Below are 12904 nucleotides of genomic sequence, written 5' to 3'. Positions count from 1 at the left end.
ACAGGTTTCTGAGAATAAGTCGAATAATGATACTTTAATACTGATGGATATGTCTACAAAAACAAACCAAATAGAAGATAGGCAGATAACACATGTATTTTATTTCAAGTAAATCATAAACTTTTTTTGTAATATAGATTCTAGACATTCCCACGAATAATCTGATCTTGTACATGTTTTTTGACACAAACGTAAGTTTGAGTCTATGTCAGCGCTTTTGAGGTGTAGCTGACAAAATCTACGATGCCCTCTGGCGGATACTGCCTTGGCCAATCTAACCGTTGCTTTACAGTAACTCCGTAATGATATGCAGTAAATATTTGTAAATATTCACGATAAAAAATGACGTATAGTAAAGTTCAGCTATAAAAAAATCACCTTTTGTTTTGTTGACACAAACGTAGACACAAACGTAAGTTTGAGTCTATGTCAGCGCTTTTGAGGCCTCTGGCGGATACTGCTGTTGGCCAATCTAAACGTTGCTTTACAGTAACTCCGTAATGTTATGCAGTAAATATTTGTTTAACTTCACGATAAAAAATGACATACAGTGAAGTTCAGCTATTAAAAAAAATCACCTTTTGTTTTGTTGTATTTTAGAAGCTGACAGGGCAATGTGTTTTTTTTTTTGGCATTTTCGTTCGCTCTGACACAACTTCCACTGCCACTTCACAATCATATTCTATCGCAAAAAAAAAATAGTCCCGTGACTTACGGAGTCAAATGCAACACTGCAGTTTCGTTAGATATATGACAAAACAACAGAACCTCACAAATAGATAGTTTTAAAAGTATTTAATTAAGTATGTTCTGTCGATGATACGTAAGAATATTTTTCCGCGTTGAACGCATTAGATTTCACGCGGAATGATACAATCGACTTTTCGCTGGCGCTATATTGCTGCTTACCTGTGACCCGGAAGAAAAATCTACTAACATCACGCTGAATTTTCATCATCGACATCTATGTGTCTTTTTTTCTTTGGTGGCATGTTACTGAATGGGTTATAATATTGATAAAGTTTCGTCGGAATATCGTTGTTATTTTGTACATTGAAAATCACTCATCCAGCATCCGATTTTGTCCGCCATCTTTCAGTAATGTAAACAATAATAAAAGCAAGAGTAGGTGATCAAACCCAACTTTGACTGTCATTTTCTCACTGAAATATTAACTTGCATGTGATTGATGTAGTCTGTAGATGGTTAGATTATATAGATGTTTTTTTACGAAAGAAAAAAAGTTGTCTATTCATCATGACAATATCACAACAACGGCAGTCGAGTACCATACGCATGTTTGCAAATAAAAAGTTAAATTCTCACTGAATAGGGTTTCGAAATGTCAAATGGACTTGTGAATATTAATATTGACTTAGGATCTATTGATTATATCCTACGTAATGCACATGAAGTTTTTCGTTTACAGAACGCGTACCGCATTAACGTGGCTGTCTGCATGCAGATGTAGACGTCACTGAAAATTTCATCTCTAATTATAGCAGAGACATATATACATCTGTATATATGTCTCTGATTATAGCGACTGATTCTTTTTTTTCTAATATTCGTGATGGTTTAAAAAAAAATAGAAAATGATCTATCATTATCATTTGAAATATTACATAACAGTCGAAGCATATTATAAAAAAGAAAGGGGTCTACGATGTACATCTACATAGACCTTTATTATGTTTGGTGGAGTTTTGAACGCTTCAGGGACGGTTAAAGGGCAGTAACTCTTTAGAAAACACCATTTTTCATGGAAATGTACTGATTGCTAAATTTAACCAGAGATATTTAAAGGCAGTGGAAATGTTATATTCCTACATCTGCGGTTTTTTCTGTCTTAAATCATTTCAGCTTCTGAATTAAATTAACCTTTAAACTAATGCACAGTAAAGTATTGATAAATCAATGCAAATAATTTATTATAACTTAGATTTATTATTATTATTAGGGATTTCCATTTCGGATGGAAATCACTATTGTTATTGTTATGTTTTTTCTTATTATTATTATTATTATTATTATTCTTAACACTTTTTTTGTGACCAAAATCTCTCAAAAACGAATGCAGATAGAACGTTCATATCTTAGTACATGATAGACAATATCAAGTTGTCGATCTTGGTGCAATTTTATGGTCATACTTTCAACGGTCAAGGTCACAGATCTATAAATAGAAAATTTTTGGACGTTTTTTGAACGATCATAACTTCGTAACGGATCGTTCTATTTCGTTCCCGTTCAGTGTGTTATGAAGATCAGGGACAGAGCTAACTTTTCTCCATGCCATCTTATCAGAGAATATGTCAAAGTCATGACCTCGCCAAGGGGTAAAGAAAATATCGAAAAAAAAATTCTCAATCTGAAAACTGTTTTCATCCCAAATGAAAGAGTATGATGCACTGAGACGAAATATGAACTTTTTTTGATCGTCGGATGAAAAATGACGGAGATATGGCACTTTGAAAATTTCGAAGTTTTTCCCGCCAAAATTCAAAAATCGGCAAAAAATGACTAAAAATTTTTCAGCTCCTTCATTTATACACATACAGATTTAATATTTGGCACAACAATAGCATGTAAGAGTAGCTACAAAAAATACTATTTTGCATTGACCTTGACCTTCATTCAAGGTCAAATTATCAAAAAAACTAAAATTAAAAAAAAATCTTTTGACTCAGGCTCTTTTCCTGTTCGTTGTATTCCTTGAACAATCAGTGCATCTTGTAGATCATGGTCGGCACTAATTTTTTTCTTATACATGTTATCAAAAAATATCTCAAGGTCAAGGTCTAAGCATGAGGTCAAATCAAGGTCAAAAATTTAAAATTCAAATTTACTAATTTTTTTATATGAATCGGAAAGCGCATGATTAATCATGACAAACGATGCAAGTTTTATGGTCCTGCGATAAAAAATGACGTAGAAATGGCACTTTGAAAAATGTTGGTTTTCCCGCCAAAATTCAAATTTGTCCCAAAAATGCACTAAATTTCCTTTTACTCCTATATCTTTACACATACAGATTTGATTTTTGGTACAGTGATAGCTTGGACAAAGTGGTACAAACTTAATTGCTTTTCATTGGTGTTGACCTTCGCTCAAGGTCACAAAGGTCAAATGATCAAAAATCGAAAATTTCAAATTTTCAAAATAGTTTCATCGTATGTGAAAGAAAACGTTATTTTAAAGATGTTTGCAACGTTAGAAGGTCAACTGATCGGTTAAAGAAGGGAAGTGAAGAGAAAACGAATAGAAAACGAAGAGAATCGTAGGTAAAACGTACAAAAGTGTTCGTCAGAACGAGAACATGTCAGCGATCATTTTCTTGTTGGACGGGATAGACGATAAATGTTACAGGATACACGATACAGTACGGGATACACGATACATGGAACGGGATTCACAGTACAGTAAACACGATACAAGGTACGAGATAAACGATTCACAGTGCAGTAAACACGATACAAGGTACGAGATACACGATTCACGGTTTAGTAAACCTGATGCAAGGTACGAGATACAGGGTACAGTTAACACGATACAAGGTACGAGATACACGATTCACGGTATAGTAAACACGATAGAAGGTACGAGATACAGGGTACAGTTAACACGATACAAGGTTCGAGATACACGATTCACGGTTTAGTAAACACGATACAAGGTATGATATACAAGTACAGGTAACACGATACAAGGTACGAGATACAGGTACAGCAAACACGATACAAGGTGTGAGATACAGGGTACAGTTAACACGATACAAGGTGCGAGATACAGGTACAGTAAACACGATACAAAGTACGAGATACAGGCACAGTTAACATGATACAAGGTACGAGATACAGGTACAGTAAACACGATACAAGGTACGAGATACAGGTACAGTTAACACGATACAAGGTACGAGATACACGATTCACGGAGGTCAAATGATACAAAATCTAAAAATTCAAATTCTTTTCAACCGGTTTATTTTGATCGTATGTGAAAGAAAAAGGTTATTTTAAAGATGTTTCCAACGTTAGAAGGTCAACTGATCGGTTAAAGAAGGGAAGCGAAGAGAAATCGAATAAAAAACGAAGAGAAATCGTAGGTAAATCGTACAAAAGCGTTCGTCAGAATGAGAACATGTCGGCGATCATTTTCTTGTTGGAAATCCCGTGTTTTGATCTTGATCAAATCTAGTTTAATCTTTTTTTCTTTACAACACTAGTACATATTATTTGAGAAGAACAGCAAAAATTACTAAGTTCATTATTCTTCTAAACAACAAAAATGTGTAAAACATATATCCTATTGTGAAATAACTTGGCATGACTAAAGATAATAGTATTGTCTTGATGGCTGTTACATACTATATCATAGGTTGAGTTAAATAATTATTTTCTTCTTATCAATTATGGTCAATGGTGAAAACACATTTTTTTTCATTTAAATTGTTAAGTCGGTTTAATGTTCAAATTCAGATTAATTTAATTAAAGCAACTATTGATAATGTATATATGTGTTAACTTTTCTGACAAAGTCTTCAAGTAACCTGATTATATTTGACAGAGAATCAAAATAAGTAATTTTGTTGTTAAGAATAGTGGGCTTAGCCATTTACAACTGTTTAGATTCTACTTAATAAGGTTTGATTTTTAACATTTTGGCAAATTTATCTTATCAATATCCAATTTAGTTTAAAAGATAAGCAGTACTTCCATTTTTATGGAAATAAAAATTACTTCAGTGTTCTAATAATTTAAACACATGAACAATTGAAAGAAATATATTTGTATGAAAAGCATTCATAATGGACTTTGAAGAATGCTACTACATGTACAGTTCATCCAGTTTGGGCATTCGAACTACATTTTCATCTGACAGATGCTGCAGATTAAAAAAAAACTGATTTTGAAATCGATGATATCAATACATATAGCTACATTCACATCTCACTAACATTAATTAACATGATATATACCATACATATATATATGTATCATGCAGTTACAGTTATGTATATGGTACATATACTATTGCGGAGAATATTTGATGCAATGTACATAAGTGAAAAACAAAATTCCACTTCAAATTGATTTGAACTGTACATGTGAATGAATGTGTTTTTGTTGTATAGATTATTTGTAGCTACACAGTATGGAGTGTAAACATATAACGTAGAGTGCTATATGAAAATCATGTTCAGTCTAATGAGCGATTAAGAAACTGTCTCAAGTCTGAGCTGATATGAGCATGTAATTCTAAGTTTTGAATATAGTGCTTAGTTTAATGTGCCCGTCGTGATGGTATACCCTGCCCTGTCTACATCTGCATTCTACGCCTCTAGAGTCTGTTTATCAGACCCAGGTGTTTTTAACCCACCATCATCAGATAGTGGGCTATTCAAATCGCCCTGCGTCCGTGGTCCATCCGTCCCTCCATCCGTAAACAATTCTTGTTATCGCTATTTCTCAAAGTACTGAAGGGATCTTCTGAAATTTCATATATAGGTTTCTCTTGGTTTCTAGTTATGCATATTGCATTTTTAGACCAATCGGAAAACAATATGGCCGACAGGCAGCCATCTTAGGTTTTGACAATTGAAGATTGTTATTGCTATTTCTCAGAAAGCACTGAATTGATCTTTCTCAAATTTCATATGTAGGTTCCTCTTGGTGCTAACATGAGTTATGCATATTGCATTTTGATACCAATCGGAAAACAATAAGGCCGACAGGCAGCCATCTTGGATTTTGTCAATTGAAGTTTGTTATCACTATTTCTCAGAAAGTGTTGACGGGATCTTTTTCAAATTTCATAAGTAGGTTCCCCTCGGTGCCTAGTTATGCATATTGCATTTTGAGACTAATCGGAAAACAACATGGCCGACAGGCAGCCATCTTGAATTTGGACAATTGAAGTTTGTTATCGCTATCTTACAGAAGGTACTGAAGGGATAGAACAATCTGCCACAAAATATCATTCAAAACCTTGACATAACATCATTCAAACCAGGGCTCACACACACGATAAAATCCTAAAACAATCACACAAGTGTTTTTAACCTGAGCTCTCTCTTATCTAAAAGCTGGTAGCTAGATGGGCGCTACATCAAATGTATAAATATCTTTTCAATGGCTAATGATAATGATAATTTGTGAAGCGCTTATAGGCATGGGATCCTCAAAAGTTTGAAAAGAAAGGCCTCATTAATTTTACAGGTAATCTAGGACCTTCATATTACATCTACAACTACGTATACATTAACCCATTGAAGATGTCAAATAAGATAACCTGATTACCTATTCTGACAATTAGCTGCCAAGACGCACTTGCAATCAAAAGTAGATATGAATTTCTTTTCTTGCCAATATTTTGTCCTAATCAGGTATTGGTGATGTTCCATACAAAGTTGACCATGTCCCCACTAAACAAAAGCAGTTAAAATAATTTGTTTTCGTTTGTGTCTTCAGTACTTTAAGTACTTTGATTCCTGGTTGCTCTCCCGAAAAAGTCTCCTTTCATCCAATTTTGATATTTTCATGAACAATTTTTGGGAAAAAAGTTAATTTACATCTGAACCTCTTGACTATGTTATTACATTTCCCTTGATCTGTGGTATAAATTCCGGCCATGTTATTACATTTCCCTTGATCTGTGGTATAAATTCCGGCTATGTTATCACATTTCCCTTGATCTGTGGTATAAATTCCGACTATGTTATTACATTTCCCTTGATCTGTGGTATAAATTCCGGCTATGTTATTACATTCCCCTTGATCTGTGGTATAAATTCCGGCTATGTTATTACATTTCCCTTTATCTGTGGTATAAATTCCGGCCATGTTATTACATTTCCTTTGATCTGTGGTATAAATTCCGGCCATGTTATTACATTTCCCTTGATCTGTGGTATAAATTCCGGGTATGTTATCACATTTCCCTTGATCTGTGGTATAAATTCCGGCTATGTTATTACATTTCCCTTGATCTGTGGTATAAATTCTGACTATGTTATTACATTTCTCTTGATCTGTGGTATAAATTCTGACTATGTTATTACATTTCCCTTGATCTGTGGTATAAATTCCGGCTATGTTATTACATTTCCCTTGATCTGTGGTATAAATTCTGACTATGTTATTACATTTCCCTTGATCTGTGGTATAAATTCCGGCTATGTTATTACATTTCCCTTGATCTGTGGTATCAATTCTGACTATGTTATTACATTTCCCTTGATCTGTGGTATAAATTCCGACTATGTTATTACATTTCCCTTGATCTGTGGTATAAATTCTGGCTATGTTATTACATTTCCCTTGATCTGTGGTATAAATTCCGGCCATGTTATTACATTTCCCTTGATCTGTGGTATAAATTCTGACTATGTTATTACATTTCCCTTTTTCTGTGGTATAAATTCTGACTATGTTATTACATTTCCCTTGATCTGTGGTATAAATTCCGGCTATGTTATTACATTTCCCTTGATCCGTGGTATAAATTCCGGCTATGTTATTACATTTCCCTTGATCCGTGGTATAAATTCTGACTATGTTATTACATTTCCCTTGATCTGTGGTATAAATTCTGACTATGTTATTACATTTCCCTTGATCTGTGGTATAAATTCCGGCTATGTTATTACATTTCCCTTGATCTGTGGTATAAATTCCGGCCATGTTATTACATTCCCCTTGATCTGTGGTATAAATTCCGGCCATGTTATTACATTTCCCTTGATCTGTGGTATAAATTCTGACTATGTTATTACATTTCCCTTGATCTGTGGTATAAATTCTGACTATGTTATTACATTTCCCTTGATCTGTGGTATCAATTCCGGCTATGTTATTACATTTCCCTTGATCTGTGGTATAAATTCCGGCCATGCTATTACATTCCCCTTGATCTGTGGTATAAATTCCGGCCATGTTATTACATTTCCCTTGATCTGTGGTATAAATTCTGACTATGTTATCACATTTCCTTTGATCTGTGGTATAAATTCCGGCCATGTTATTACATTTCCCTTGATCTGTGGTATAAATTCCGGCCATGTTATTACATTTCCCTTGATCTGTGGTATAAATTCCGGCCATGTTATTACATTTCCCTTCATCTGTGGTATAAATTCTGACTATGTTATTACATTTCCCTTGATCTGTGGTTTAAATTCTGACTATGTTATTACATTTCCCTTGATCTGTGGTATAAATTCCGGCCATGTTATTACATTTCCCTTGATCTGTGGTATAAATTCCGGCTATGTTATCACATTTCCCTTGATCTGTGGTATAAATTCCGGCTATGTTATTACATTCCCCTTGATCTGTGGTATAAATTCCGACCATGTTATTACATTTCCCTTGATCTGTGGTATAAATTCTGACTATGTTATTACATTTCCCTTGATCTGTGGTATAAATTCCGGCTATGTTATTACATTTCCCTTGATCTGTGGTATAAATTCCGGACATGTTATTACATTCCCCTTGATCTGTGGTATAAATTCCGGCCATGTTATTACATTTCCCTTGATCTGTGGTATACATTTTGACTATGTTATCACATTTCCTTTGATCTGTGGTATAAATTCCGGCCATGTTATTACCTTTCCCTTGATCTGTGGTATAAATTCCGGCCATGTTATTACATTTCCCTTGATCTGTGGTATAAATTCCGGCCATGTTATTACATTTCCCTTGATCTGTGGTATAAATTCCGGCTATGTTATCACATTTCCCTTGATCTGTGGTATAAATTCCGGCTATGTTATTACATTTCCTTTGATCTGTGGTATAAATTCCGGCTATGTTATTACATTTCCCTTGATCTGTGGTATAAATTCCGGCTATGTTATTACATTTCCCTTGATCTGTGGTATAAATTCTGACTATGTTATGACATTTCCCTTGAACTGTGGTATAAATTCCGGCCATGTCATTACATTCCCCTTGATCTGTGGTATAAATTCCGGCCATGTTATTACATTTCCCTTGATCTGTGGTATAAATTCTGACTATGTTATCACATTTCCTTTGATCTGTGGTATAAATTCCGGCCATGTTATTACATTTCCCTTGATCTGTGGTATAAATTCCGGCCATGTTATTACATTTCCCTTGATCTGTGGTATAAATTCCGGCTATGTTATCACATTTCCCTTGATCTGTGGTATAAATTCCGGCCATGTTATTACATTTCCCTTGATCTGTGGTATAAATTCCGGCCATGTTATTACATTTCCCTTGATCTGTGGTATAAATTCCGGCTATGTTATTACATTTCCCTTGATCTGTGGTATAAATTCCGGCCATGTTATCACATTTCCCTTGATCTGTGGTATAAAATTCCGGCCATGTTATCACATTTCCCTTGATCTGTGGTATAAATTCCGGCTATGTTATTACATTTCCCTTGATCTGTGGTATAAATTCCGGCCATGTTATCGCATTTCCCTTGATCTGTGGTATAAATTCCGGCCATTTTATTACATTTCCCTTGATCAGTGGTATAAATTCCGGCCATGTTATTACATTTCATTTGTGTGATATGAAGATGGACTCGTCCGATGGTTTCGTTGTCACCATACCGGGTTCTCGTATTGGGAACGTGACATCATCTTAACTCGACCGAAATAAACATGGCGGGTTTCGTCGAAGAAGCAGACGACACTTCACCATCTAGATTGAAATTATTCAAAACATTGCTTACAAAATCAAAAATTTCATCTGATAAATGGAAAATCAAACTGACTATGGCACTTGCAGATATATTTTGCATTTAATAGAGGAAGACAAATAACGCAAATATATTCGTTAACTTTTGTAACTCTGAAAGCCCACATTTTGAATGAAAGCTTTAACTCAATCCAGATGCACAATATACGTGAGCAGAAACGATCGTGGAAGACATAAATAAAGTTATAAGCAAGATAGCATTGTTAACATGGCTTCACAATTTAAACTCTATTTTATATTACACTTTACAGTCAAATTTTCAATCAGCTTTTAATCCGTTTCGTCTTTTTCTAATTGACGCTGAGACAGACCATTGTCTGGTCTAATTGACGCCGAGACAGACCATTGTCCGGTCTTATTGACGCCGAGACAGACCATTGTCCGGTCTTATTGACGCCGAGACAGACCACTGTCTGGTCTAATTGACGCCGAGACAGACCATTGTCCGGTCTTATTGACGCCGAGACAGACCATTGTCCGGTCTTATTGACGCCGAGACAGACCACTGTCTGGTCTAATTGACGCCGAGACAGACCATTGTCTGGTCTAATTGACGCTGAGACAGACCATTGTCCGGTCTAATTGACGCCGAGACAGACCTTTGTCCGGTATAATTGACGCTTAGACAGACCATTGTTCGGTCTAATTGACGCCGAGACAGACCATTGCCCGGTCTAATTGACGCCGAGACAGGCCATTGCCTGGTCTAATTGACGCTGAGACAGACCATTGTCCAGTCTAATTGACGCCGAGACAGACCATTGTCTGGTATAATTGACGCCGAGACAGACCATTGTCCGGTCTTACTGTTATGGAAGGGACTCAATGGACTCTTGTTTGAGAGGGAAGCTCTCAAAGGGCAATAACACTGTCAGTTGTACGCTGAAGTCGCCACATTGATACCCCTCAGTGTCATCAGAATGAGAAAACGTATGCGATAAGTGGGAAATAAACCTGTATGTACAAGTCTCCGGACGTTTATAGCATGTCTGATCACTTGACCATTCCAGGGCTTAGGATTTCAGCTACAGCGATCTTGTGACATCCACTTGATTGGCCATTAGGTATAAATCCTGTTCATGTGTTTTTCTGAAGGGTCTGTTATGACTACAATCAGATTTATAACACATTGGGGATATCAGACCGTCAACTATTGTTTCGGTTTGTGATACGATCATTTATGGTGATTCCATGAGTCTGGAAGCTTTTAGCTTTGACAACATTCGACAAACTCAAATTATGATTTCACAAACATGATGATACACAAGTTTGATATCAACCAGAACTGAGGGATCGTTCGTACTGTCGTTCGTGTAATGGGGTTCAAATTAGGATTAAGTCTTTGACAGTTTAAATTGTTATGACGCGTCAAATAATTTGTAATGTATGTTACCAAATTTCTGAATGTTAGATGTATCTTAAAGTGTAAAATCTTCGTAGTCAAAGAAACCTAACAAGCGATTTTGTTTTTTGTTTTTTGTAAGATTTGTATGAATCAATCACTTTAGCAAACTGTATTTGACTGTTCATTTTACAAATTATGTGTAAAGTATCTTTTACAGAATCTTTCAGCGGTACAATAAAAACTTCTGTACATTAATACAGTTTAATTAATAATATATAATTAAACAAATTTATTTTGGATTTTCGATCAGTAGATTTGGGTAAAGGGCGAGTGTTAAGAGTGAAATAATGACCCGGATATCGAAGGTTAATTTAATGGCTGTTCAGTTATCTCTCAATTATAGATGGTCTTGCCATCAGTCGGTGCAGGGGGATATAAATTTTATAGCTGTCAGGGCACCGGCCTCGGTGGCCGTCTATATATGTCAGATAAGGTTAACTGATGACCCCTAAGGGGGAGGGGAGGCACAACTAACTAGCTTCATGCCTATTGCATCTGATAATTGTTTAATTAATCATTTTCCATGTAAAGGTATATCGGGAGTATCCTGCATGACGCTGATCAGTTCTCAGTAGATCTCGTAGCACTTGACACGTTCACTAGCAGCACTCTTATAACAACCTGTTTTTAGTATTAACATTTCGGAATACTGTGTATTGGACTACGACCTCGAGTGCTATACTTAATATAGCATATAATTATACATTAGTGTGTCATATTATTTAATTCTGGTGGTATTAATTATACTAGACTGTGCTCTGGTCGGCCAATAGTCTTGCTATGGTTTACCCTGGGGGACTAAATCTTGCTACGGAGGTATCCTAGGAGTTTCTGGCAGGCCAGTGCTAAGTCTAAATATAATAATCCTGATCTTGTAATGCTTGCCACGTGATATCCTGGGAGCTAAAGGCAGGATTATGGTTTTCTCCAGGCTGGAGAGGTTGGTTCCTCTTGCGAGAGGTGGTTTCGGTTGTTTACAAGTGCAGGCAAAATCTGCTAGGTCAGAGGGCAAGGGGCTTTATGTCCGGGTACCTGCGGGTAGACATTTAGCATGGGTCCTTGCCTTTGCATGCACTTGTAATAATAAGTTTTGGCTGCGGCCATTGTCATATTAAATTCATAAATTGATCAGCCTGCTCACCATATTCTGAGGTTGTATGCGTTTCATATTAAATGAGACTGCGGTCTTTTAAATCCAAATTCATTGTTTGTTTTTTGTTATAAAGAAGAAAAGTATACTAAAATAATGGGATATTTTACATTCATAAAATGGTATTTCCCGAGAAAAATCCCCCTTTCCCTCCCACGAGGTAAAATAATTACGTGCAGGCAAAGGTAGGCCCTCCCTTAAACTTAAAAAAAATCCTGTGATCCTTAAACATTTGCATATAATTGTCCCTATCCTTATTTATCCTTAATTTGTAATATTTGCTTTCCATTTTTGAGTCACGCTTTTCCCAAAAAGTCTAGATTTTGGGAACTCGTAGTAATTTTTCTCAGCAAATAAAATGGTGGCACAAAAATCACATATATCATTGATCATGGCAATCTGTTCATTATTTCCTGACCGTGTCGTACCCCCTTTAACTAGAAAAACGTCAACATGCAAAGGTTGACGACTCGTAGTAACTGACTGCAACAATGGATCATTGCTTACATGCAGTGATATGATATATTTGTTCGGTCGATATAGCAGTTCCTATTACATCAATACCAGTGAGTGATTGTCCAATGTTTCCGGAAGCTGTAATCG

Source organism: Pecten maximus, chromosome 3 (assembly GCF_902652985.1).
Source record: "Pecten maximus chromosome 3, xPecMax1.1, whole genome shotgun sequence".
In the NCBI taxonomy this organism is placed as follows: Eukaryota; Metazoa; Mollusca; class Bivalvia; order Pectinida; family Pectinidae; genus Pecten; species Pecten maximus.
The sequence above is the reverse complement of the archived record's forward strand: the minus strand, read 5'-3'. Positions refer to the sequence as shown.